Here is a 26622-nt window from a genome sequence, read left to right as displayed (position 1 = left end):
TAGCCCTAGAGTGATGGGCGTATATACAATGCACGGGGGAAAAAACCTCCTAAAGAGGGAAAAAATGCCCCGGCGGTCCTAGTGTGTTCACACACATCACTACCACATGTATATGGTAACAACCCCGTACATATGAATGATGCTGAAGAGTATTCTAATTCAGGTGAAACCATGGAGACCAGAATGACCACTAAGAAAGAAACCAACAAGGAAGATCGTCATGAGCCACAAAGGATCTAGAACCAGCACCTAGATAGATCTAGATCGTCATTAAGGAGTTTGGTAGAAGATACCCAAAAGGATCTAGAACCAGCACCTAGATAGATCTAGATTACAAACACATTGTTCCCTATGCAACAACAATCTCACAAAGTCCATAGACCCCTAGCCATACCTAGTGTCATCCAAGAAGAAAGTGACTTAAAGTCATGGGAAAGTGGGCATACTCACTTCTTGTTGGAAAGAATTTTTACTGAGAGAATACCTGATCCTATCAAAGAAATGGAGATCCCATCTTGCCCATGTCAAGGGATTGAAGTCCAAAAGGTGCCGTTAAATATTGCCAAATTGATGGATTTCATGGCTTCAGAAGTTAGAACCACCATAATGTCCAAACTATATGGAGACCCTGAGCTATTGTTAGCTCTTTGAGCTTTCCTCCATGGAGAGCTGAAGGTTGGGCTACCACAATTTGCACAGATGGATGGAGCTAGGGAGATGCCAATAGAGGAGGAACACTTAGATCCACAACCCAACCTAGATGAGAACCCTGTTGTAGAAATACATGTTAACAAGTTGGGACAATACTTTGAGGGCGATGGAGCCAATGCAACCATACCAATCACTACAAAGGGATTAATTGTGAAAGGAATCTTTGATAGTGGCGCTGGGGTTAGCATTGTGACTAAAAATTTCTCGGAAACTATGGGAAGACCTCACCTTGGAACCACAACCATAGTAGTAAAGATGGCCAATGGGTCTATTGTTAAACCTATTGGGATGCTAGAAGATCTCAAGATCAAGGTCTTTGGACATAGAATAAGAAATACCTTCATTGTTATGGATTTCTCCAATCACACTATGCCATTTGAGATAATCCTAGGACGTCCTTTCATGAGGGAAGTAAAAATGGTGCATGACTGGTCTAAAAACCATGTCTACTTGCAGTTCCAAGATTCTGTTATTCGAGTGGATCTTGTAACTGGTCGAGCACATACTCTGGGAAACAGGTTTATAATTGATCATAGATCTGACACCACAGTTCACTCGGCCCCATTGCAGTATTGTTACACATTTAAAGTGGACACTGATGTTGGGGAAGATTCTCCTTATATGGATGTACTACCTGGGATGACTGAGTCGGACAATGTGAATTGGGTCCACTTAGCAGCAACCATAGACACTTGGGGAAACAGGGGGACAACCTAGGTAACACCTGAGGGGGATAAAATGCCACCACTCATACCCTTGAATATGCTAGAAGCAATGCATATAGCTTCTGATGACCTACAAGATGAAGGTTTGACTGGCGTTGAAACAAGTAGCGTCTCACAAGACTATAGCCTACACAATTTGGGGTCAGAATCATTAATTGAAATTGACTCCGAGGACAAAGAATCTGAGTTAAATCTTAGTGAAAATGTGGGGACAAACCATCTAGGGCCCAATGGTACCCTAGATAACAATCTATCCAAGGGATCAGAAGACACAAGTAGCGATTCATCTAGTGACTCTTCACTAGAGATCGGCCATAATTGAAAATTAGACAAGAAGAGTAAGAGATATAAGAGGCAACGATATCGAGCAAATGTGCATGCTAGAATAAATGAAAATAGATCTATCGTAGAATGGCTTAATTATATAGGGGAAAGTGATGCTCATCAGAAGTTGGTAGATAACTGAGGTGAATATCTTCAAAGCGTTATCTGGTGTAGTTCACAACCCATTGACATCGCACAACTAGAGGCTATAGAGAAGCCAAAGTTGATTTGTACCGTAAGGAGACAATAAAATCGAGAGTTAGCTCAAAAACAAAAGGAATCAAAAGTGAAATCACAGTCCACAGAACAACAGGACCCTACAGACTTACACCGTGCACCTGAACATTTCAAATCCTACACCACAGAGGAACGTACCAACGATAGTTAAGTAAATAGAGTTAGCAGACCTAGGAGAAGAGTCCAAACCTATTTTCATTACCCAAGATTTGACAGAGACTGATGAGTGTGTACTTACAGAACTTCTCAAGGAATTTAGGGATATATTTTCTTGGATATATCATGATATGAAAGGTGTTCCACCTTCCGTGGTGCAACACACAATCCCCATGAATAGCATGGCTAAACCAGTTCAGCAACGACCCTACCCAATGAATCCTAAATATGCAAAGATAGTCCAAGAAGAGATTGAAAAGATTTTGAAATGCGGATTCATATACCCTATTGAGCACTCAGAATGGGTTTCTTTGATAGTGATTCTACCAAAAAGGAATGGGAAACTCATAGTGTGCGTGGATCTCAAGAAGGTCAATGCCGCCACTAGGACCCCTTGCCATATTCAGAACATGTGCTTGAAAGAGTTGCAGGAAAGGAAGCTTATAGCTTTTTAGATGGGTACTCTAAATACAATCAAATCACAATTGCACTAGAGGATCAAGCTAAAACCGCTTTTATAACCGAATTTGGAGTGTTCGCATTTTGTGTTATGGCTTTTGGCTTAACCAATTTCCTTGCTACCTTTCAAAGATTAATAAACAGTGCTTTTAGAGAATAATTGAGGGAGTTTTGAGAAGCTTTCTTAGATGACCTTTGTGTTTATTCCTCTTGGAAAGAACATCTGTCATGCATATGAAAAGTGTTTGAGAAGTGCAGATTGTATCGAATCTCCTTAAACCCTTTCAAATGCCAATTTTGGATTAAACATGGAGTCATTTTAGGGCATATAGTGTCCAAAAATGAGATTTCCACATATGAGAGCAACATGAAAGCCATTGCTGAATTGCCACCACCTACAAACTATAAAGGAGTTCAAAGGTTCATGGGCCATGTTGGTTATTACCGACGGTTTATTTTAAACTTTTCCGAGATAGCTTGTCCTTTGTACAAGCTTCTTATTGAGTTCCACTGGACCGCGGAGTGTGACCATGATTATGAGTCATTGAAAAAGACCTTGACAAGCGCTCCCATTCTACGAGTGCCCAATTGGAATATAATTTTCCATGTGCATATTGATGCATCAGACTTTGCTATTGAGTGTGTTCTAACTCAACCAAGAGAACATAAATTGGACTACCCCATTAGCTTTGCAAGTCATCAATTGAATGATGCCAAGAGAAACCACACCACTATAGAGCGGGAAGGCTTAGCTATTATTTACGCAGTGAATAAATTTTGCTACTACCTTCTTGCCAACAAGTTTGTTTTCTATGTGGATCATCAAGCCTTGTTGTATGTAGTAAATAAACCTTGTTCCACGGGAAGAATTACATGATGGTTGTTAATTCTCCTTGAGTTTGATTTTACCATTGTGGTGAGACCTGGTAAAAGATGGCGGATCATTTGTCTCGCATACCCAATGGTGAAGCCCCTTGGATTCGATGATGAATTGCCCGATACTTCCTTATTTCTAGTTGAGACCATGTCTGAATGGAGTGAGAAGATTGTGAACTTTCTAGTTAATGGTTTTCCACCCAAAGAGCTTCATAAGGACATAGCTGGAAAACTGTTTAAAGAATGTGAACCTTATTCTCTCATTGTAGGAACTCTGAATCATTTGCTAGATTAACCCTTAATTTTTTGATTGAATGCTAATTTAACTTTAGATTCCTTAAGTAATTTGGGAAGAAAATAATGTATACCATTATATAAGTAACTCAAAGTTTTACATTATCGACTTATAGTGGTTTACAAAACAGCCTATTGTTGTTGAGCTCTAGGATTACTAGCTGTAGCCAAGAAAGTGGCTCTTTCATCTTCCTCGTTCATTAAGGTTGGTTCTCCCATGATTGCATAAGCTCTAGCTCCTCTTGCTCTTCCTCTACCTCGTCCTCCATTTCTACCTCCTCTTAGATTATCTCCTTAATTTTGAGGAATGTCTATAGCAGTAGTTTGAGGGTTTTTCTCTTCAAGACACTTATTTCTATAGTGCCCCATTTGATTGCATCCATAGCACCTAACGTTTGGGAAGGTCTGCTCTAAGTTCGCTGCTGCAGCTAATCCACGTTGTTGGTATCCTTGGTTGAAAGTTTCCCTGGCTCTTCCCCTAAAGTTATTAAATCCATTATAGTTCCTTATGGAGTTGGTTCCTTCGGCTGCAAGAGGCTTAGCCCTAAGAAGGGCATCCTGTATTGATGTAGGCCTCATGGCTTTGAGACGTGTACTCAGGGGTTTGTTGAGGCCTTGACAGAAACGGGCAATTTGTTGCTCCATGGTCATCTGGGGAGCATAGCGTCGTAAAGACACAAACTTGGTGTAGTACTCCTCTAATGAAAGTCCTAGCTGACGTAGACCAAAGAATTCGTTCATCTTGATAGCCTGATGTGCAGGAGGGAGATAGCGTTCTTTGATTGCCTGCTTCATTTTCTCCCAAGATGGACTACTCGTGGGATTATCTTTGCAGTGTTGCTTCCACCAAAGTTTGGCATCTCCGCTGAGACGGAACATACCCAACATTGTTTGGTTTTCCTGAGCAGTTCCTGCAGTTTTAAAATAGTCGTCCATAGCATCTAACCATGCTTCGACATCTCGCTCTAAATTGGGTCCCTCTCCCTTCAAAGTAGGGAATTGAACTTGCTTTAGTAGTAATTTTTTCTCTTGAGCAACAGTGTAAAGGCTATTTATATGAGTATTTTCCTGAGATTAATTTAGTGGAATTTAGTACCAAATGAAATCTTTCTTATTTATGCTTTTAACTTATTTTCACACAAGATGAAGACAATTGCCAAGCCATAAACAAAACTGCTTATAGCATACCCATGAGAACCATAGTATGTACAAGAGTTAATACAATCCATAAAGGTCCTAATATGTACAAGGGTGACGATAATCCTATACTAGAATCTTGTGGACTTTGGGTGGATCACTTATAGGATCAAAATATACATCTTTTGCTCCATTAAAACTAGGGACTACACCTATGGGTCTAATTCTACCTGGGTAGGTTACTTTAGACACTTGATCAAACACCCACTGATTTTGTGATTCTTGGACATCATCTATTACAAGGGTTTCCTCTGGATTCTCCGTTCCAATGAAAAATTATACTTCAATCACTTGAAGATCTTCGGCCCATTTGAGTCTTTTCATATTTAGTTCTAAACCTTCTAAATCTCTCGCATCAATGAAGAAAATTCCACCAGATCCTGACTAGTTGATCCTCCAAGTGGAAGGAGAAAATCTCTTATCTAGCCATTTCATCACGTTTTTTCGCATTGAATAGTGTCAGGATAGGCAAGCTCTCATAAACCTAATGTTGAAATCTATGGATTTGCGGTAGGCCTGATGGAAATCTTCCTGCAAAGATGGGGATAATTATCTTTCTTTCTTTCTCTCCTTCTTTTTAATTAAATATCTCTTTAATTGAATTCGTCAAAATCACTAACACCTTAACTTTCCCCTAGGTCCAAGACTGTAATTAACACACGCTCTGATACCACTTGTGAGATCCCCAACCCGCCAATACCAAGATCGGGATGGGATCCTTGACAGGTCTCTAGATCTGATAAAAATAAGAGTCTCTAAACAAGAAAAATCCAAGGAATAGACCTTTACCATTGACAATGGCTTGGGTCTATAGCCTTAGAAGAAGACCTAGTCCTGTCTCGTAGCAAAAACGGGACAACGAATTAAAAGTCCAGAAAACTATTTCGGCCCTATAACTTCCACAAATTGGGCTAAGGTATCCTCAACCAACGCTTTGTTCCCCCTAACATATGTGAGGGCACAGCCGTTGGTGGACTTCTCTTCCAAGTGAAGAAGTTTTTAAACATATTAGTGCGTAGGGATGGATAGTTACGTGACTAATCAGGTCCACCCGTCCATGATTGACAACCTTAGTCAATCCCCACTAACCACCCTGCACTCACACATGATTCAATTAATTACTATCACATTGTTTTAACACTTAAAAATAATGATTTCTTTTAACTTTCCATAGCATTGAAATCATTCTTTCAAAAAAAAGACATCTTTAAACTTAAACAGGGTACTGTCAATCCAAACATTGTCCATAATAACCAAGACCAGTACTCTTCTTGTCTCAAGACCACCTAAGGGTGAAAAAAAACGGCACCCATTCCTTATTCATAATCCGGAGTGGATAAACCCCCACCCAAGGTTCCGGGTGTCCATACACCCAACCAATTGCCCATACAACCGGGCGGCTCCCCTAGGGTAAAGAAACGGTATCCTAACTTATGTAGAAACATCAAGACATGACACGGAGTAGAAACTCAACGTTCATGGGGGTAACCGACTTATCCGTGGCTAGAAAGCTAATCATTATCATCAATTTATACCTAGGAGTCGGAGGTGTCTTGAGACAAGCTGTTTTAAGGATGATCAATCATATCTTTCCTAATTCAACCAGTTTTAACCCAAACAATTCTTTCCTACATTATAAACAATGCACGTTGGAAGTTACCTTCCATTTTTGGTCAATTATTCCTTTTCTGATTCTTACTCATTCCTTACGTATGCAATGCTAACTTATAAAAGAATTTAAACTATTTAAAGATTTAATTGAATAATGGGAAACCCACCTGGGATTGATTGGCCATCTGCTGCTGCACTGGCGCCTGGAGACTCTCCTCCGTAGGCCTACTACTAGGCCCGGCTTCGTCGTCGTGCGACGCTCTAGTTTGTTTTGGAGCTACCTCCTCATCATCAGATGTAGGATTTGCTCGGGTCCTTTTAGGTGCCATAACTTCTTATCCTTATAAAAAGGACGTCTAATCATTAGGTAAATTATCCAAAAGCTAAACTTAACCTTTGTATCCAATTTTACCCAAATCTAGGTTAAATTTATAGTCTTAATTGGTGAATTCTTGACCTAGTAATTTCTTATTTTCATATATAGACATGATAACTTTTCCCACAGCTTCCCTAAGGGTTTTCTAAGTTATCTTAATTTTCTTATAATTTTGTATATCTTTTTCCTAATTTTTCCATCGAATTTTAAGCTTGGAATCTGTTTATTTCGAGCTTAATATTGATTCTATTTATTTTCTCTCAAAGAGTTCATTTCCTCCACTTTATATTATAGGTTTACACTTACTATAATTTTCCTAAAACTTTTGATCATAAATTCTATTTTTTTTAATTAATCTTTTGCTAAAAATAGAACTTTTGGTCAATTATAATTTTCCAAACTCACTAATTAACTATGGTATAATTATCACAAGGAGATAAGGATGTTTGCAACCTTTGGTAATTATCTTTTAATTTTCTAACTCAATTATCTAATTTCCATCTTTAAGTTTTAGCTAAAATTAGTATAATTTGACTTAGATAAATATCTATACTAATTTTCTAGCCTTGACATAGTTATCACAGCCTCTTTATCATGTAATCTAACTCTCATAAATAGCATGTAATCATATAGCATGATTTACAAATTTACCCCTTTAGTTTCTAGCTAGAATTAGTATAATTTGACTAAACTAAATATCTATACTAAGTTTCTACCCTTGACATAATTATCATGGTCTTTCATCATGTAATCTAGTTCTGATAAACTGTATGTACTGATATAGCATGATTTACTAATTTTTCTGTTTAGTTTTCAGCTAGAATTTGTATAATTTGACTTAGATAAATATCTATACTAAGTTTCTAACCTTCACATCATTATCACAACCTTTTTATCATGTATTCTAACTCTGATAAATAGTATGTAATCATATCACATGATTTACTAATTTCTCCATTTACTTTACCCTACAAAATAGTGTTTTGCTACTAAGCTAATTATCTATGGTTAAGATAATTATCACGAGTTTTTTAAGATGTGATTTACCTCTAATAATTATCTCAAAGGTTTTTAGTTTAATTTACTATTTTCCCCCATCAAAGGTTTTCCTACTGAGATAATTAGTTGAACTAATTATATGAGATTAAGATAATTATCAAGGGTTTCCTAACATGTATTTTTCCTCTGATAATTATCTCAAAGCATTTTAGATCAGTTTGCTATGTTCCCCTATTGACTTTTCCCTAAAAACAGTGTAATTTTGTTGAGATAATAAGTTAGACTAATTATCTGAGATTAAGATAATTATCACGTGTTGTGTAGGATGTGTTTTATCCTCTGATAATTATGTCAAAGCACTTTGGATCAATTTGCTATTTTTCCCCTTTTAATTTTTCCTAAGAACAGTGTAATTATGCTTAGATAATTAGTTAAACTAATTATTTGAGGTTAACATAATTATCACAAGTTTTATAAACTATCATTTATCTCTGACAATTATCTCAAAGAATTTTGAATAAATTTTGTTTTTCCCCCCGTTTATTTTCTCCTAAAAATAGTGTAATTCTATTGAGATAATTAGTTAGACTAATTATCTGAGATTAAGATAATTATCACGGATTCCATAAGATATATTTTACCTCTAATAATTATCTCAAAGCATTTTGAATTAATTTGCTATTTTTTCCCTTTTAATGTGCCCTAAAAATAGTGTAATTCTGCTAAGATAATTAGGTAAACTAATTATCTGAGGTTAAAATAATTTTCACGAGTTTCGTAAGATGGGGTTTACCTTTGATAATTATCTCAAAGCATTTTGGATTAGTTTGATGTTTTTTATCTTTATTTTTCTCTATAAAGCAGTGTGATTCTGCTTAATTAATTATGAAAATTACTCAAAAAAATACAAGATAATTTTGCTAGCATAATTCTAGTTTAACACAGCTCTGATAATTATCTCATCTTAATCTAAACTTAATTAGTATAATTATCATTAATTTATACTTAAAATGAGTAATTTCAGTCGTAATATGATATAATAATTTATTAGCTTAGTATCCCTAAGTTTAAAATAATCAGCATAGAATTTTGAATTAGGAGAGAATTTTATAGTATTCATAGGTTTAATCTTCAATTAATTAAGAAATTTGTAAATAGGTTAACCTAGCTTTACTAATTAAGAAAGGTTAGTGCTAATTACCGTTGATTAACCAACTAGAGCTTTGTTGTCTAGTGATTTTTGCGTAGAGGTCTCTCTAGATGAGAGAGAATTTGCCAAGGCTCCGAGTCTGTCTAAAATGTGAAGCAAGGGGTCCTATTTATATGTTTCTGACACTCACAAGCTCTCATAGGCTGAAAAAAGCAGTTGCTTGCAGCTCAAGTAGCCCCCAGGCCCAAGATGGCGCCCCCTGCTGCTAAATCTGCCCCAGACAGATTTCCCACAGCTCCACACAGCCCCCCCAGCTTCCAGAATCGATTTTTACTAATTTCTCTGATTTTTAATGATGAAAATTGAAAATATCAGTAATTTCTAGAACCTTAGGATAAGAAAGTGTTTATTAATAATAATTAATGAAACCATCCAATTTTACTTAACTAATTAAATTCCTAGTGTAACCTTTCAGAGCCCGTAACTTTTCTAGATTTTATCAGAATCTGATTCTGAAAAATTCTAACCCTAATAAAACTCTGGTTACGGTTCCAAAAATACCAATATTTGCCATAGTTGGATCATTCTACAGTGTTTTCTTAACAATCAAGTTAATTTGATCAGGCTTTGTATTATTTCTAAGGTTTCAGAATCTAGAAACCTTACAATGACCTCCTTAGGTTCTTTCATAAGAGTTGTAAATAATCCATTTAAAAATATTAGAAATCCAAAGGACTCTTGAATCATCTTGCACTCCCGATCATGTAAGCTGCACCAATGGGGCTTGTACATAAGAGACAGTTGATTATACTTCTTGTTAGACTGTCTTTTAGGATCATAGTCTTTTAAATGGACTACCACCATTTCACCAACATTAACCCTGCCCTCTTGAGTGTGAAGATCAAACTTCTCTCGTTCTAGCTTCAAGTGTTCACTCTGTTTAGCTATAAACACATCAAGATTAAATGGAGCATTAAAAATGCAAGAGACCAAATCAAACTTATCACCAGTCCCAGAAGAAAAATCTAAAAGCCTTTCATCAATCACTGTAGGGTCTTCATAAATAATTGTCTCTTTTTTCTTTTGGATTGTTGCAATACATTGGGCACTCTGCAAAGTAGGTGTTGAAAAATCCACTTCTCTCTTAAGTGAATTGGGTACAGTAAATTTTGGAGTAGAAGGGGACTCCAATTCTACAGATGGGTCAGCATCAGGCTCCTCGAAACCTAGAGCAGGCTCCTTCGAACTACTGGTAGGCTCTGCAACAGTTATATCAATGGGTTCTGTGAACTCTACATTCCTCTTCATTGAAGTTTTTAACAACTCTGGCAGTCTTCTTGGAAGGTTTCTTTGGCCAACAATGCGCTCGGGATCTACTTTCTGCATGTTCCTCCTTCAATGATATACAAGTGGATCACGGTGCGAAGAATACATAAACAAATATCCATACAGCTATAGGCGTGCCGTGATCCACTTAGTGGGCTTTCAGATAATAAAATAGCTACCAATACATCAAAGCAATTGTACTTTCAGAAAAAAGTTTGTACAAAATCAAAAGAGGATCACGGCGCATGGAGTATGTAAATTAATGTTAAAAACACTGCTGGCACGGCGTGATCCACTTTGCAGGCTTTCATGCATTGAAATACCTACAATATTATTATACAAAAAATCCCTTTGTAAATATTAGAAGAGGATAACGGCGCACGGAGTATGTAAACGAATCTTCATAACGTAACTGGCGCGCCGTGATCCAATTATGTAATTTGAAAGGTGAAATGATCTTTTACATTTTGAAGCACACTCACAAAACACAACTAAACTAAGGACATAGTAAAATTGAAGAGATTGGCTTTACCTTTGCCAAGACTAGACATTGTTGTTGGAGTAGAGGTTTCGGAATGGGAATGTAGTTTTGAGTCTTCAAGCTTCTGATTTTTGCACCTTGAAGGAGGCAGAGGCCTTCTTAGGTGTCTCTTTCCCACTTCCTCACTTTTTCTCTCTGTCTCTCAAGGCTTTATCTCCGTCTCTTTCGAGGTCTATAATTAGCTTCACCACACCAGTTAATCTCTCTCTCTCTCTCTCTCTCTCTCTCTCTCTCTCTCTCTCTCTCTCTCGTTATTCTCTCTCTCCTCTCCCCTTTTCATGCAATAATAGATATTACCATTGGCGTTTCTAACGATGCGAGATGCATATATTGAACGCGTGTTACAAGGACATGCATAATGGGCGGTACGACCAAAAAAGTGATTTTTAACAATCCAAAAATATGTGTATATTTATAGTAACAAATGCACACTTGATTTCATGATAAGAGAGAGAGAGTGAGAGAGAGAGATATATATAGAGTGAAATACAAAGAGAGAGAGGGAGAGAGAGAAAAATCCTGCATAGACGACCTCTACGAGAAGGAGAGGGAGATAGCTAACGAAAAAAATGACCTCTGTGAGAGTTAGAGAGAGACAAACAGACACCTACGGCCAAGGTATCCTTTGCAACCAAGACGCAAGACTCCTACACGCGTTTTCTTTTATTTGAATTCCACATAGAGAGGTATTTCCATAGTGATTTTTATAGATGAAGAGTCAAAAAGAGATAAAGAGAGAGAGAGAGAGAGAGAGAGAGAGAGAGAGAGAGAGAGTTGACGATAGTCTGTTAGGTTTGGAAGCTAAAGACAGAGAGAGATCGATGGAGAGAGTGTGAGAGATAGTATTTTTGAAACTTTGCTTGGTTTGAAAGAAGAAGAGACAAAGATAGAGAAAGACAAAGAGAGCGATGTCATAAAATGGATCATGGAGCGTGGTAGAGTGTTCTCTTTGCTTTCTTTTGTGTCTGTGCGCCGTGATCCGTACAGAGAGAGAGAGAGAGAGAGAGAGAGAGAGAGAGAGAGAGAGAGAGAGAGAGAGAGAGAGAGAGAGAGAGAGAGAGAGAGAGAGAGAGAGAGAGAGAGAGAGATAAGGAGAGAGAGAGACTCAATTTAATAATCATTAAAATTGGGGCTTGTTGCCTAAAAGGCTTGAAGTAAGTTTCTAATTTTCCTCCTTTCCCTTGTGGATCACGATGCGCAGTAGGCTATTAGCCCATGTCAAATCTGTGCCCACGCGCTGTGATCCCAGAAAAAGGGAGAGAGAGAGAGAGAGATCCTCTACATTTTTCTCTTTTAGTGTAATGGCAAGAACCAAGGCAACAACAAGGAAGGCAGGGAAAGGACCAGGGCTTGCAAAGAAAGCATGTGGAAGGTCTGCTAGTAAGAAGAAAACTTCAGGTAAACCAATGAAGATATTTAAGGGCCAAAGAATGAAGAATATTCAAAGAAACATGGGTTTATTTAGGGAGATCAGGAAAGCTCAGAAATGTATTGAGCTTTGTGTCCCTAAACTTCCTTTTCAAAGAGTAGTGAGACAAATCTATGAGGAAGCATGTGCTGGTACAATGAGGTGGAAGAAAGTTGAAGCAGCAAAATATTTTCTTTTGGAGTATTTTAATGATATTACCATTGTTGCTGCTCATGCTCACCGTGTGACAATAATGGACAAGGACAGTGAGACTCTTAAGAGAGTGCGTTGGAGATACGATAAGCTCCTTATCCCTAATGAGTTTATTGATCCCAAAATAAAAGATATACTGCTAATATCACTAGGCCGCCAAGTTCAAGGGGTTAAGATTCATGAGGTTACTCATGAGGTGAACACAAGAGCTAGAGCTGAGCAAGAAGAGAGACTTCACTCTGAAGCAGAGAAGTTAAAGAGTATACAGTTTGCTGCTGCTGATGAAGAGGCCCAGAGGAGAAATTATGGGCAAGTTACCACAGAGCTAAATGAAAGAAACAATGATGTTTTACACTCCATGACAGAGGGACTGTTAGCAAGCATTCCCCTTGTTGATGGCAGTAGGCAATTAGCACTTGACTATGTTGATATTGGGATATTGAAAGATCCAAATGCACAAATTACCAACTCTATTGTTTATGTATGCCTAAAGTAAGTGCTCATCTCTACCTTTAAGATCTTTCTTTGTTGGTACTTGGCCTCTAATTAAATCCTTGTTTGTGATTGTAGCTTAATAAAGAGCCAGCTCCCTCAAGAAACCCAAAATGAAATTTATATTTTAGATCCACAAATGTCTGTGCCACTCCGAATAAAGAACAACCCTCATGGCACATTGGAGATATGGTTTGTCCACTGTCCCATGCTCCAGGTGACAACATTGGTGTTGCCATACGAATCAGTAAATCATTAGAGCCTTGTATGCATAGAATTGGACAAACAAGTGGTATGGACTATCAACTCCATACAAGCAACACATTCAAAGATAAGAGTGTAAGTGTTGATAAAACCTTTAGTGTTTATTTGGGGTATGGTTGATGACCTGAATATTGTTAATAATAAATAACCTTCACTATTTACAGATGTATAAAAATATTACTTCATGTCTATGGAAAACTCTGTGGAAATCATGAACTGTACAAGTCCACCTTTAAAGTTGTCAAAGTCCCTAATTAGACAGATCCAATTTCCTGTGGTTGGAGATGTCTTCTCCATGTAGATTATATACTCCAGAGTTTTTTTGCTTTTCATCCATTTATGTCAAAGGTATTTCCTTGTTATGGTATGCACCAACATTAGTGCTATTATTAATTAAAGTATTGACCACAAGTTAACCTAATTTTGCAGAATGCTGTGGAAAATTATACATTGGAATATTTACAAAGGTACTGCGCTTCAATGATTCAACATCTACTATCTCTTTCAACCCCCAGAATTTTAGTGCAAAAGACAGTTTTGTCGACGACCATATTATAGCTTTAACAATGATCGGTGAAGAGGCAGTCAGGCTAGTTTCCAACACCCTAAACCAAATTCCTCAAACTGACCCCATATTAGAGGAAAAGACACCGGTAAGCTTTGCAATTGGAGCGGCTGAATCCGAAGTTGGGGTTGAGCAATGTGAAGTAGACCAAGCCCCTGAAAATATAGATGTAAAATGCTCCTTAGAGAGGAAGAATGCAACAGAAGTTCTAGGCCAAGCAGAGGAGGATAAGGGAGTGCCAGGGGAGGAGGCCAATGTAGAGGAGGAGGCCAATATTGCAAATCAAGGCCAGGAACAGACAATAGAACAAGTTAACCATTCGGCCATGAAAACACAAGATTCATGTACTGCACAAGCACAAGAGGTGGATACCCTTGGCAATACACAAGGAAATATCGACACTCAACAACAAAATGTCAACATTAGAAATGACCAGTATGGACTCTTGCTTCAAGTAGATATGGTTGTTCCGGTAATATCCATTGTACTTAAATAATAAATTCTTTTTTTTCTCTAACTACTTATATGTATGCACACAATGATTGCAGAGACTGATTATCTTGGATCTCAATGGATAGCCGTACAGTGTACATACAAAGTTCTCCAATTTACGTAGTTTCCGCTTGGGAAATGTCAGAGTATTAATTCAACCAGGCACAAAGGAATTTTTGAATTTTTTGATTCCAAGGTTAAGGGTTGCTATCTGGTCTTCAATGCAGGCCCTTAACCTGAATCCCCTTGTTTCCATAGTTTGTAATTTGGCTGAAATTCAGAGATTGGCTTTTTATTTTCTGTATAGTCAAAGAAATTGTAATACCACTGCGGGACATTTCCGCCCAACTAAAGCTAAAGTATCACTTTTCTACAAGCGTTTTGAGCAGATCAATGTACCTTATGATGCTTTCAACACTTTGTTGATTGATGACACACCACATAAGGGTTTACTTAATCCCTCCGGCACTACTAAATCCCCACCTTCATTTGAAGGGCATCTTCACGATTTTTACTTAGAGGACATTTTGGTCCCATACTTGCAAGCAATGTACTTAAGCCCATTGAGCACATCGGAATTTGTACTTACAAAAGTACTTAGTAATTCATTGATTATACCTTAAATTGATATTGTCTATCTGTCTATGTGTTTTGAATACTTAGAGAGAGAGAGAGAGAGAGAGAGAGAGAGAGAGAGAGAGAGCCTTGAGCAAACACTTGATATTAAGATTAAACTAGTCAAAAATGTTACATTTCATTGAAGCCATTCAGGGATGATTACATGGGCACAATTTGAATACGGCCAGAGAGATCTCCATAGAAAAAATGCTTCTCCCTTCGTTGCATTACTCTTCGTCCGTCCAGCAAGAAAGAAAAGTTTACGGAGTCAATGTCGGTAGTCTCCTCCACTATGTCATGTCAAAGTTGCAAAAGATTGCATTACTGCCTTGTTGTAATTAAGATTTAGGTCTTTGTCCACCACTTCCACGTCTATGACAACATTGTTTGCCAAACTTGCTGCCTCTTGATCCATAGGCACATAGAAACCTTCAACAATGTGAGAATGCTTGTACCAAAAGGAGATTATTAATGTCTGTGTCGCAAGCATATACTTGAAAATGAAAGTGTCAAGAGAAATATTGCAACATATGCCATCTATTTCTTTCACATACCACCATCGATCAAGAAGCTTATCACACAAGAGGGAATCAAATGATTTGCAGAGTAGCATTGTTTTAGCAACATGTACTTTGCAGGTATGAAATAACTCAACAAAGAGACCAATATGAAAAAAATTTGCAAGTTTCACCAATTTAGTGGGTACAGAGTTTCAGAGAGACCTCTGAACATCCCTATAGAGCCTGCTCCTCAATGCCTCACTCATTGTTGTGTCAGGAACGGGCCAATCCACGGAGTTCCAGTTGGTTGATAGTGGAACCTTCACCAACACTCCTCTCTAATTCCTTTGATTGAGTTGGTAGAATTGGTCATAGAAGAAAATACTCTCGTCTACCAGGCTTTTTCTAGTTCTGCCAGCATATTGCAAGACTCCAATATGAGCATGGGTCACAGAGATGAGACCTATAATGTACTCCAGTGGCTCCCATTCCTCATATGACGAAGGATAAACATTTGTGAATGTAATAGAATAGAAATAAATACAAACATCTGTATAACCTAATTATATACCTGTGATAAGAGAAGAAAAAAACAGATTCTCATTTGAAAATTAAGATAACATTTATAGAGGAGTGCTAAATAATTAGCTTACAGTTGCACCGTGGATTATGCACCATGGAGACATCACCGCCATTAGCAATCACATCAGAGTGAGTGAAAAAATGTTGAACAAAGACTTCTTTCATAGTCTTCTTACCGACCTCGACTTTGAAATCTAGAACTCTTGCTTTCCATGCAAAACGAAATATGTTTGTTTCTTTTGAGTTTTTCCTCCTTCTTGGCTGCATAAGAACCCAAGAACCTTTGCTTATCCTCTGCTCTTGCCACCTATTATCTATAGTGAGAGAGTTTGAGATTGAGATAGTGCTTATGCTACTACATGGTCTTCTTGGGACACTAATGGTGATGCTGGTTGGGGACAGTGTAGAGCAACCTTTAGAACTTCTTGGGCGGGTAGAAAATGAAGCCATAGGTAAAATGGAGGGAGAATGAGGTTTGAAAGCCTTTCATAAAGGTAGTGGATATCTTTTAATGAAGGGAGAGAGCTAGCTATCAATCAGTAGTTAGTTGTCATGAACTTGATGGCTACCAGCAGTGGGCCCTACTTTGTAACACAAAGAAGTTACCTTACGAAAATGGGACAAAACTCAATGTTTTAATTCATTTTTGTTATGCTTTCCATGTATTTCTAAGTTATGTAAGGTTGCTGCTCATTGGCTGTGCCTTCTTTTCTCTCTCTTCAATAAGGCCCTCCAAATGACCTCCAAAATTTCCTAATGGGTTCCAAGGCAAAACCAATCTATTAGGCTTAGCTCAGGAAAGGGGGAGTTCCATGAAGCTTCTAGCTCCTCATGTAAAGCATCCATAGAGGTAAAAGCTTCTACACAACCTCCACCTACCATAGGCATCCTCCATGAAGCTACAAAAGATTCGACACTTCCCATTGTTCAATTATTACCTGATGCACTACTTCAAGTTCGTTCATGGGAGAGTACCTTACCACCCTTGCAACTCGATGGGGCACCCAAGGTAATAGAGAACTATTGGCTAAATTCCTCACCTGTTACCAATTGGAATAATTGGTTCCAAAAGGTGATGGCATCCTTTTAAAGTATGATCTACCCAAGGAAGGGGGGAGTCTTCATTCACGTCAACCTATTGAATTATTTCCCTCTTACCCTTCTTTCCCTGACCCTTGAGCTTTTCGATTTTAGGGATTGTATATATATATGGATATATAGTAACTAACCACCCTAGTTTAAAACAAAACTAAACAAAAAAACAAGTAAAGAGCAAGAGCAATTAGTAAACGAGTGTACACAATACTAGTCAAAATCATTGACCCAGATCTACACATGTCACATCAGGTACACTGAAACAAAAACCTATGTCATCAAACACCTAACCATCCTCTATTTGTGTTCACAGGTATGGCTGATTCTTACAGATGTTCTTTTTACCTGTCCCAAGTAATGCATTTATGTTATCCTCATATTTCCTCTGAATGGGATTCAATTGAAACACTCACTTGTGATAGAAATGTTGAGGAGTTAGATTGGTTGGTCTGCCTCCTGACTACGACGGATCCCTATTCTATCCAGGAAGTTTACCCTTTTTCCCAGGCTGAGTATGCACGCCTCGTGACATTCCTAATACTATTATACACAAAAGAGGATGAGGATGATAATGGTGATTGGACAGACAAGACACACGGCCTTACCAAAAAGGATTACACATACCTTGATGATGAGGATGGCGGTTTATCCTTAGAGCTACCTACCGACTTTCTCCAGCCTCCACTTACTTTGATCTTCATCACTTGAGTGATGGAGGGTAGGTAGGATTAGTACAATATGAGTGTTTCTGTTTTAGAGTTTAGTGATTAGTAAAGTTCTTTTTTCCCATTGATGTGCCTCTAGAAGGTGGATGTTCGGCGTGTAGTTAGTTATGACATAAGGATGCCTTTGAAGGACAAAGAGAATGGATGTTTAAATGTCACAACGGATATTGTCCATTATATCGGGTGTACTACTTTCTTTTATCTATGCTTTCCACAATTACATGTTTGCATCTTGTCATTTGAGTTTCTAACAATGCATAAAATTTATGAAGTTGTGACATTGTCAGTTTAGATGCTATAATTTTTTCAAACTTCTAGTACCTTGTTCTTCTCTTTGAGTTTGGTCTATTAGTTGGCTTTAAGAAGGTATCAGGACCTTAGGCTAAACTAAGCCACTTAATTGTTGACTTTAATTCCTAAATAGTCTATTAATTGTAGTAACTTTAGTAATGTTTTAGGCTATGAGGATATAGTTCTCTCTAGTTTATTCCACCTAAGTGTGACTTGTGTTGTGAAAGTCCATGTGTTAAGCTATTATTTGAGACCTCAAGTCTCTCGGCTAGTTTATGCTCAAGCTGGTATTTGAGACCTCGAGTCCCCCAGCTACTTATAACAACTATGATAAAAATAAGAAAAAAAAGAAAAAAAAAAGAAATCAAATAGCACAAACTTCCTTGTAGTTTATGTTGATCACACTTAAGTGGTATAAGTGACAAGATCACTAGTCTTTAGACCACGATGAGCATTCCTAGGGTTAACTACTCTTTAGTCGACATTTTTTAATTAACGTTGGTCAATTTACTTACTTTAGCCCTAGCTCTTGTGTACTTCTCTTAGAGTCAACCTAATAGACCTTAACTCAATTGCATTTTATTCAGGTACTACGCTTGTTCTAGTTGGCAATGTTACAATTCATGATTTTTTTTGCATTTACTAGAATATCATGTATGCATCTCACTTATTGCACGCCTGCACATACTGCCTTTGAGCTTTCACAATGTTGTTTTTCTTATGCTATAGGTACTTCTATTGTGGATCCCGATGATGCATTGTCATATTCCAAGGGTGAAATCTACATCAGGAAGGGGTGCAGGTTAACCACCAGCGTCCACTTCTAGTAGTCATGGGACGGGCTTGTCGATCCAATAAGAAAAGGGTAAGAGTGATCGCCGATGAGAGGCGCACTCTAACTGGAACATTCAAGGGTTAGTTGGCTAAGCATGGGTGCCCAAGTGTGAATGGGTGAGCTCATATAAAAATCACCTAAACCTAAAAATCACTTATTCTCTCATTTGTGCAATTGAAGAGTGCTCTTGCTCCATCTCCATCTTCTTCTTCATCTCCTTGTGTGTGTGTGTGTATGCAAGAGAGAGAGAGAGAGAGAGAGAGAGAGATTGATTGATTGAGCATTGCGACGGCACGCCGGCGGCGAGGCGGTTGAGCGTGGAATGGTGGTAACTCCCTCTTCTTGGCGGTGAGGAATCCTCCACGAAGGTGAGCGTAGGGCAGTGAGTGACACACCCTTGCTCTCTTGAGCTTGCTAGATTAATCTGGTTGTGTGCTTGCAACCATTTGTGGCTCGCACATAGTGTACGGCAAGTTCCTTGCTTTGACACGTGTGATAGATGTGCACAATTTTCCCATTTACTGGGGATTGCATTGCTCAATTAAACATTGAGATAGAATATGGTCACCTATGAAACTTGCAAAAAAACTATTTGGATTGCTCATCTAGTGGGAGATTTGTGTGTTAATTTGCTAAGATTTTAATATTGCATTGTGATAGGCAAAGTGCTATTCAACTAGCACAAAATCATTTGTTTCATCCAAAGACAAAGAACGTTGAGATCAAGTATCATTTCATTTGAGATATTCTTGAGGATTAGTGCATCTAGGTTGTCAAGGTGCACACGCATAACAATCATGTTGACCTTATCACAAAGGGTTTATCTCCTAATGTTTTTTATACTATCATGACTTGGGGAATCAAATACAGCCATCATACTCTACTTACCCCTTTCTCTGCTTATTGACACTACCTTTAACTAGGAGGTTGTTGGAGATAAAATCCATTAGGCCAATACCATCACAGACTAACTACTCACTAACCCTAATCTCTTTCTTTCTTATTGATAATATAGAACAATAAGGAGATCAAACGTAGTGTGACACATTGTCGGGGGATATGTGTTCGAAATGTGAGCCGCGCAGGCGTCGGGCCTCTGGTTGTGGGAGGTGTGAAAGAGAGAGAACAAGAGACAATGACAGCTCTGCCAATCACCGTAATCATCAATTAAATCGATTAATATGTTTGAGTACAACTTAATCTTTAGCCAAGGCGGGCTGTTAATAGCGCCGTCAATTGGATCATCTGCTAACCAGGAGTTTAAGCTGCTGATTTACAGTATTAACCGGGCTGTTAACGACATCGAGCTTAATAGAATGATTGATCAAACATTAGCTCATGACGGTCATGAAAGTTATCTTCTGCAACTTTAGCTGCTTCAACTGCCCTTAGGTTTAGCAAGCTTCAACTATATTAGTTATTCCGCAGCTTCCTGCTTTGTGCGCTTTGCACTACCTCGTGCTTTCCTCTTGCTTCTTACCTTGCTTTTGCCTCCTCCTGATTTCTTATCTTGATTTGGTTCAAGACCAAGAGTGCTTCTCAAGATTACTTTCTTTAATCCTTGACAAGATTCTTCTCAAGCTTCGACCTCCATCTTCCTTGCTTGCATGCCTCGACAAACTTGCCGCCTTGTTTCCTCGACCAAGCTTGCCCTTTTTAAGCTTGCTTTTGATTACCTTAAGTTTCCCGCCTTGGTTGCTTCGGAAAAAGCCTCAAGCTCCTTCCTCTTCTTGCTTGATTTGCTTTGACAAGTTTCTCGCATTGCTTGCTTCTTGTTCAAGCTCGAGAGGGAGAGAGAGAGAGTCTCTCCTTTGCTTGCCTTGAGGACGAGAGCGAGAGAGAGCCCCCCTTCCCTTCGTTGATTCGCTTGGAGTTCTCATCGTTCAACTTGCCTCGAATACCCTATCATGCAAAAAAAACCTCCTATTTATAATTCCCTCCCTCCCTTAGCAACGACGGCGCCGTCGTTGCAAGGGAGGCGTAAAAACCCCCTCGTGCTGACGTGGCAGCGAATTTTCCGACCAGCACCAAAATTGGTGAGGCCGGGGCCAAATCGGAGCGCCATGGCGAGAGCTACAAATTTCCCTTCATTGCCGAGCTCATCCGATCACTGTGCTGGCCAGCACGAGCTCGGATCTCCTCCTGCACGCTGCGCCCTTGCTGCCTGTTGCTTCCACGCCATGAGGCTTTTATTTTTTTCTTGTTTACACACTCATTAAAACCCTTGTTTTGTTTTTGGGTGGCCACCCCATGGGCGGCCATTTGGCTTTTAATGAATGGGCGGCCTAGCCCTTGGCTTCGTTTTTTACCCTTAAAGGGAACCCCATTGGCATACATATCGACTTTAGAAAGCATCACGAGGCTCAACAACTTTCTTAAGCAGCCCCATCCAACAATCTCATCATGGATTCTCTCACCTTGGGATAAAATCCCACAGTCAATGCATTTTAAGTGGTCACATTCCGAACACAAAGCTCTTCAAGCACTTTCTTTGCTTTCGTAACGGCACCATATTAAGCATACACGCTGGCCATCCTCGTCAAGGCTCTCATTAGCCCTGACAATAACATCGCAAATGTTTCTGCCCATATCAGCATCTCGAATAATGCCAAGATTACCTAGCTCAGTAATGCCGAAAATTGTCATCGGCCTCAAGCCCTATTATCTGATCAAGCCGAACTCTGTGTAACGAGTCATAAATCCCTGTAGACCTCTCAAACTGCATAGAATGTATACAAACCCTGCTGAGGCTGCAAAATTCCCAGATGGCACACTGATTGAGCGGACCGGACTGGTACGGAGCCGGCCCCCGGTGAATCTTTAACGGCCCATATCTTGGCGACCGGGACTCAGATTGCTGATCTAAAAAGATCGACGCGCTCCACAAAGTGAGCACTTCAGGCCCGTGCATTCATTTCATTTTTGTCACCTCAGCTGCTGCAGTTGCCCAATCCGGTACGGATCTGCAATCGACTTGAACTTTAAACTGCCATAACTTCTTCACCGTAGCTCCAATCGACGAGCCATAAAGACAGGCCGGTAGAGCACTTCAAGCACTACAATTCTAGATCATAAACTCCCATCTGTGCCCACTTTAAGCATAATCATTTTTGGCATCATTAAGGCATTTGTTGGCCCTTTTAAGCCGCATCTGGCATACATTAATCATTAAACTTGGTCTGTTAACAAGCCCTCATCACTGACCATTAATCAAGTAGGCTTCAAAGAATCTTAGCTTGCATTTCTCTGCTCTTTTTCTTATCATAGAAGCGGAGCTACACGACATCCACCCCCTCTGAACCTGCAGAGCCTCCGGTTTGTGCCAACTGCACTTCAATCTACATCTGCTTTAGGTACCTTAAGCTGTTTTCCATCGTCTGATTCACATAGCTGGTAAACGTATGAAAAATGAAATAAGGCTTATACCCTATCATCAATGTTCTAGCTTAATCATTAGGTAGCTGTCCATCAAAAATCTCTAAACTGTATCTCCCGTATCCTCAAAGCATTCAATCATGGATAACTTGTTTAGTGAACCTCGCCAGACTCAAGTGCTCCAGTTACTTAGCACATGGCTTGACCATTAAGATCTCTTTAAGGAACCGTGTCAAGCTCAAGTATGCCTTACTCTGTCTGCACACGGAATGGCCGTCAAGTCCTTTACTTCAAGTTCTGTTAGCAGAACTAACTCAAAAGATGTGAAGATACTTCATCAACTGTCCAAAGAAGTCAACTGGAAGCCAGCCATGTAATCTTATTGATTGCATAACCAAAAACTCTTATGACTTAGCATAGATCTAGAAAAAAAAATCTTGTACCATGCAACCTGCTACAACAAATAACTGGTACTCTTTAAATCAGCAACAACTGGCACTTTAGTAGCCACCGGGATCAAACGAGAAACCAATCAATTGCCCCACTGTGAGAATTCCTTTAAAACTTTTCCACCATCCTCCAGGATAATAGGGAAGATACAAGAATTTCCAATCATTACAGCATAAACATACATTAACCCACAAATCTTCATGCAAACCGCCTGGATCATATGGAATATAAGTCAATTGCCCAGGACCATGCATATATTTGTCACCTCCTCGGTCAAAAGCTATATCAAATTCCCCTACATCATAGGGTAATATCAAATTCCATATAGCATTGGGTAGCATCAGATACTGCCATATCCCCTGTGCAACTGGCTCATCCAATTGTTGTTCATCAATCACAGGTAAAAGCATTGGCAGTGCACCTTCACTCTCACTAGTATTGGAATCCCAATCATGCATATCTGAATACATCAAGTCTCTGGTAAAATCCTCTTCATTAGGCTCAAAAGATGCATCTGAAAACAATTCTCTATCTCGTAGAGAGGCTCAAAATCAAGTAGTGCATCATCTAACAACTACATAAGTTCATCGTCTGCTGAATCTGAACAAACTTTCTCATGCATGATTCTGAATTGATTGGTATCCTTAGCATCTGTGTTTGAGAACCCTTCCAAAGCTTCGTCCAATAAGCACATAAGATCTAGGTCCACCACTTCAGAAGGTTCCTCCATCTTGCACATCTCAGGTTGCTGCAATAAACCAGGATTTCCACATGTGACATGCATACTAAATGCATCTGTTGTAAATTTCTCTTTAAGTCTTTCACCCTCATACAAATATCTTTGCACTTCTGTAGCACAAAGTTTGGCATGCACATTGAAAATTTCATCTACTGCCCTGTCTGTATCATCCGCACAATGAAACCAATCATAATCATCAACAAGAGATTACACTTCACTATGCACCACCTCTGAATCAGCATCATCAATTTCATATAATCATTTTGCCACAGTGTGTGTCTTGTATCACAAATTGTTGATAGAGAAGAAGTTTGCTCCCTCTCTAATTCATCATCATCAAATTCAGGATAAGTCTGCCCCAGTTCAATAGCTCTAGGTCACAGAAGCGTGTCAAAGGAGGAGTCTGCACCCCCTCTGATTCATCATCATCACATTCAAGATCAATTTTCCAATTTGGTAGATGTGCTTCACAAAAGCTTGTCAATGAAGGAGTCTGCACCCCCTCTGAATCAATCACATACTCTTGCTTAGCCAAGTCCTCAAAATCTGGTACATCCAAATTTGGTAAATCTGGCATACCAAAATCCATGGTCTTGCTGCTCTCAACAATAGCCCTGCTTTGACCTATGAAATATTTATCATTATTTAACTCTTTGGAAAAACCTGTACCAGTATCATCAATCACCTCTATGGTAGAATCTGCACCAAATTATTTTTTTCTCTAATTCTGGTTCAGTAGCAAAAGTATCACATGTAACCGAATCTTTCTGCATGTCTACCTGAATATGGCTGCACTCATTCACCTGCACATCTTCCTGAGCTTTAGCCAATTCATTGTCTTTATCCCATGATTTCTTTTCTTCCTATACTACAGGTATATGTTCTTTGAAAAATTTACCTTGTGTAGTTTGAGGCTGTAGAGACTCACCCTCAAGGACTTCTACTTCCTGCAAGACATCTGCAAATCCCAACTTTGCATACACAGCTTTGACTATGTCTTCATCATTAGCCTGTCATCACAAGAAGGTATCATCCTGTACAATAAACTCATCAATCACAGCTTCTAACTTTGATAGTACTTGCCCTCGGATATGTGCGTAGTCCGGTAGACTTGCACTCTCATCTTGATAGCCTTCATACTGCTCATAACGTACTTGCACAATAGCTTCTTTGAAATACTCCCAGTCATCATTGCAAGCTTTGGTAACTTCTTGAATGTGCTCCTTCACATCTGAACTCACTAACTGCTCAAAATTTTTGATCATCAACTCTTCTGGTAGCCCTCTTACCTTGGTCTCCAGCTCATAGCACTCTAGGTAGCCCTCTGGATTGTATCCATCAAAGAGTCCTCTCTCGTCATATACTACATCTAAAGTTGCATCCAAAGCTTCATCGATTTGATTTTTCTTCTTCACACTCTCTATTTCAACCAGAGATCCTTGAACCAATTGAAGCATCTTTGTAAAATTTGGAACTGTTGAATTATCATCAAAACCGTTCGCACTTAGCTCTGCAATTATCTTCATCATCTGCTTTAAATTCTCCATCTTTACCTCCCACCCCGGCTCGTTTCAAGTCGGGTTCACCAAAGATGTCGGAGGATATGTGTTCGAAACGTGAGCCGGGTAGGCGTCGGGCCTCTGGCTATGGGAGGTGTGAAAGAGAGAGAACAAGAGACAATGACAGCTCTGCCAATCACCGCAATCATCAATTAAATTGATTAATATGTTTGAGTACAACTTAATCTTTAGCCAAGGCGGGCTGTTAATAGGGCCGTCACTTGGATCATCTGCTAACCAGGAGTTTAAGCTCCTGCTTTATAGTATTAACCGGGCCGTTAACGACACCGAGCTTAATAGAATGATTGATCAAACATTAGCTGATGACGGTGATGAAAGTTATCTTTTGCCACTTTAATTGCTTCAACTGCCCTTAGGTTCAGCAAGCTTCAACTATATCAGTTATTCCGCAACTTCCTGCTTTGTGCGCTTTGCACTACCTCGTGCTTTCCTCTTGCTTCTTACCTTGCTTTTGCCTCCTCCTGATTTCTTATCTTGCTTTGGTTCAAGAGCAAGAGTGCTTCTCAAGATTCCTCGCTTTAATCCTTGACAAGCTTCGACCTCCATCTTCCTTGCTTGCATGCCTCAACAAACTTGCCGCCTTGTTTCCTCGACCAAGCTTGCCCTTTTTAAGCTTGCTTTTGATTACCTTAAGTTTCCCACCTTGGTTGCTTCGGAAAAAGCCTCAAGCTCCTTCCTCTTCTTGCTTGATTCACTTTGACAAGTTTCTCGCATTGCTTGCTTCTTGTTCAAGCTCGAGAGGGAGAGAGAGAGAGTCTCTCCTTTGCTTTGATTGCTTCGTTCAAGCGCGAGAGGGAGAGAGAGAGAGAGTCTCTCCTTTGCTTGCCTCGAGGACGAGAGCGAGAGAGATCCCCCCTTCCCTTCGTTGATTCGCTTGGAGTACCCTATCGTGAAAAAAAAACCTCCTATTTATAATTCCCTCCCTCCCTTAGCAACGACGGCACCGTCGTTGCAAGGGAGGCGTAAAAACCCCCTCCTGCTGATGTGGCAACGAATTTACCGACTAGCACCAAAATTGGCGAGGCTGGGGCCAAATCGGGGCGCCATGGCGAGAGCTACAAATTTCCCTTCATCGCCGAGCTCATCCGATCACTGCGCTGGCCAGCACGAGCTCAGATCTCCTCCTGCACGCTGCGCCCTTGCTGCCTGTTGCTTCCACGCCATGAGGCTTTTATTTTTTTCTTGTTTACACACTCATTAAAACCCTTGTTTTGTTTTTGGGTGGCCACCCCATGGGCGGCCATTTGGCTTTTAATGAATGGGCGGCCTAGCCCTTGGCTTCATTTTTCACCCTTAAAGGGAACCCCATTGGCATACATATCGACTTTAGAAATCATCACGAGGCTCAACAACTTTCTTAAGCAGCCCCGTCCAACAATCGCATCATGGATTCTCTCACCTTGGGATAAAATCCCG

The 26622-nt window shown here is 39.4% G+C and overlaps 1 pseudogene; it reads right to left on the bottom strand.

The window, feature by feature from the left end:
* Positions 1 to 15746: 15746 nt before the first annotated feature.
* Positions 15747 to 21708, bottom strand: LOC147430826 (uncharacterized; annotated as a pseudogene).
* Positions 21709 to 26622: the final 4914 nt, after the last annotated feature.

Source organism: Adiantum capillus-veneris, chromosome 21 (assembly GCF_014529385.1).
Source record: "Adiantum capillus-veneris isolate H3 chromosome 21, ASM1452938v2, whole genome shotgun sequence".
Lineage (NCBI taxonomy): Eukaryota > Viridiplantae > Streptophyta > Polypodiopsida > Polypodiales > Pteridaceae > Adiantum > Adiantum capillus-veneris.
Note: the sequence above shows the minus strand (reverse complement) of the source record. Positions and strands in the feature narration are given on the sequence as shown.